The sequence below is a fragment of the Macaca mulatta genome, chromosome 12 (assembly GCF_049350105.2).
Source record: "Macaca mulatta isolate MMU2019108-1 chromosome 12, T2T-MMU8v2.0, whole genome shotgun sequence".
NCBI classification, from domain to species: domain Eukaryota; kingdom Metazoa; phylum Chordata; class Mammalia; order Primates; family Cercopithecidae; genus Macaca; species Macaca mulatta.
This window is the reverse complement of record NC_133417.1, coordinates 27,958,773-27,961,872: the sequence shown is the minus strand read 5'-3', so window position 1 is coordinate 27,961,872 and position 3,100 is coordinate 27,958,773. Positions and strand designations below refer to the sequence as shown.

At 46.4% G+C, this 3,100-nt stretch overlaps 1 pseudogene; it reads left to right on the top strand.

Annotated features, from left to right (window-relative positions):
• Nucleotides 1–1,154: 1,154 nt before the first annotated feature.
• On the top strand, nucleotides 1,155–1,879 carry LOC707124 (polyubiquitin-B-like; annotated as a pseudogene).
• Nucleotides 1,880–3,100: the final 1,221 nt, after the last annotated feature.

Below are 3,100 nucleotides of genomic sequence, written 5' to 3'. Positions count from 1 at the left end.
ACAAAAATTAGCCAGGCATGGTGGCAGGCACCTGTAATCCCAGCTGCTTGGGATGCTGAAGCAGGAGAATTGGTTGAATCCAGGAGGCAGAGGTTGCAATGAGACGAGATCATGCCATTACACTCCAGCCTATGCGACAAGAGCAAGAGTCTGTCTCAAATTCCCAGCTACTCAGGAGGCTGAGGCAGGAGAATGGCAAGAACCTGGGAGGCAGAGCTCGCAGTGAGCCGAAATTGCACCACTGCACTCCAGCCTGGGCGACAGAGCAAGACCCCGTCTCAAAAAAAAAAAAAAAAAAAAAAAACAAGCACACTGATTGTCAAAACACCAGAAAACAAATCAGGACATTTTCAACTTTGATTGGATGGGAGTCAGGCATGGGCATCTAAGTCGGGGACAGAATAAGAAGTGCTTGGAGGCCAGATGCGATGACTCACACCTGTAATGCCAGCACTTAGGGAAGCCAAGGCGGGTGGATCACCCGAGGTTAGGAGTTCAAGACCAGCCTGGCTAACATGGCTCTGTCTCTACTAAAAATACAAAAATTAGCTGGGTGTGGTGGCTCACTCCCAGTTATTCGGGAGGCTGACACAGGAGAATCGCTTGAACCCAGGAGGCAGAGGTTGCACTTAGCTGAGATCGCACCACTGAACTCCAGCCTGGGTGACAGTGAGACTTTGTCTCAAAAAAAAAAAAAAAAAAAAAAAAAAAAAAGAAGTGCTTGGAGCCAGAACTAGCAGCAAAGCAGCAAATGAGGACAGAGTTTGAATATAAATGAGTCAAGGAATGAATGAACGAGGGCTGGTGTCATGAGCATGGTGCTGCAATGTGCCTAGCAGGTAGCTTTTGTGCTCCTACCAAAGGCTGATGGGAGATAAATGGGGGAAATTTCACTCTGGTGTCAGCAAAAAAAAAATAGTTGTAGTTTTCTTAAGCAACTGTTTGGTTTTTATCCACAAATATTGTAGATCTTGCATCTAATCATGTCTCTGACTTTGCATGAAGACAGGGATTTATCCCAGCCTGAGGGCCAAGGGAAGAACCCACATAGAAATAGCTCAGTGGTAAGGGCGACTGGCTTTGTTGGGCGAGTGTGTGGTGGTGTCCCTGTGGCTGGACACGATTGGTGTTTTGCAGCATCTTCATATCCGCTAACAGGTCAAAATGCAGATCTTCGTGAAGAGCCTTACCTGCAAGACCATTGCCCTTGAGGTGGAGCCCAGTGACACCATCGAAAATGTGAAGGCCAAGATCCAGGATAAGGAAGGCATTCTCCCCGAGCAGCAGACGCTCATCCTTGCAGTCAAGCAGGTGGAAGATGACCGCATTCTTTCTGACTATAACACCCAGAAAGAGTCGACCCTGCACCTTGTCCTGTGTCGGAGGGGTAGTATGCAGATCTTTGTGAAGACCCTGATTGGCAAGACCATCACCCTGGAAGTGGAGCCCAGTGGCACCATCGAAAATGTGAAGGCCAAGATCCAGGATAAGGAAGGCATTCTCCCCGAGCAGCAGACGCTCATCCTTGCAGTCAAGCAGGTGGAAGATGACCGCATTCTTTCTGACTATAACATCCAGAAAGAGTGGACCCTGCACCTTGTCCTGTGTCGGAGGGGTAGTATGCAGATCTTTGTGAAGACCCTGATTGGCAAGACCATCACCCTGGAAGTGGAGCCCAGTGGCACCATCAAAAATGTGAAGGCCAAGATCCAGGATAAAGAAGGCACCCCCTACCCCCAGCCCCAACCAGCAGAGGCTCATCTTTGCAGGCAAGCAGCTGGAAGATGGCCGCACTCTTTCTGACTATGACATCCAGAAAGAGTCGACCCTGCACCTGGTCCTTCACCTGAGGAGTGGCTGTTAATTCTCTAGTCTTGCATTCACAGTGCCCAGTGATGGCATTACTCTGCAGTATAGCCATTTGCCTCAACTTAAGTTTAGAAATTACAAGTTTCAGTAACAGCTGAACCTGTTCAAAATGTTAATAAAGGTTTTGTTGCAAGGTTAAAAAAAAAAAAAAAAAGAAAAGAAAGGAAAAGAAATAGCTCAGTGTTGAGGAAAGGCCTGGATCATTATTTCAAAAACTCCACTTCTCAGAATGCTTGTCCTTGAATAAACAATTTCTCAATAAAATAATGTAAGGAGAAACTGTATACTATGGCCCCATCTTGGAGCTCCATAACGCACTCCAGTTTACAAAAGGCTCTGAGAGGAGCTACGCCAGAGAAACCTGTTGAATGAAACACTTCCCAAATGGAAGGGACATGCAGATTTCTCTGCCCCACTTTTAAAAATTTCCCCCATAAAACACCAATTAATACCTTATAGGACATGAGCCCTCCTCTGAATACACGTTGGAGAAAGCTGACCTTGGTCAATGGCCCTGATCAAAGGTAGCACCTAAAAGCATTATATATATATTCTCTCTCTCTCTTTCCTTCTTTACCTTCTCCCTCTTTCTTTTATTCAATCTCCCTCCCTTCTTTCTTCCTCCATCTTTCCTGTCTTCCCTTCATCTAGAAATTTTCTTTCATTTCTCTCTTCTTCTCCCTCACCTTCTCCAGCAATGTGCTAAGACTGCAATGCACTGGGACTTCCAGGGGTCCCCTGGAAATTCCTTGGGCCTAAGAGCCAAGGTTCCACCATAGCTGCAGCTGAACTGGTTTGCCCTCAACCCAGGAGTCATCCAGAGATTCCTATCTCAGCAATTTGCAAATGGTACTAAGGCCTCTGCACTGTTTCCAACAATGGTCCAATTAACTGCTAGTTGCATTTCACCAGCCAACCGGAAGGTTAATTGGCTCACAAGACAAGGATAGAGAGTAACCTGCACCCCATTAAATTGGTCTGCTCTCAGTACCATTCCACTGTGCTTTCCGCCCATTTTCACATGTTCATGAAGCTTCCAAGAGACAAGTAAAAGACCCAGGCTTAAAGAAGAGGAATGGCTTCTCATTAGCCGTTGCATCTAGAAGCCTGCATTTTCACCCTGTTGTCTGCCTTCCTCCCGGAGGCAAACACAGGCAGTCATCCACCATTTCTGTGGTTTTAGATCCATACAGAAATTAATTCAATGCTCTGCACTTTTGTCATTTAATGG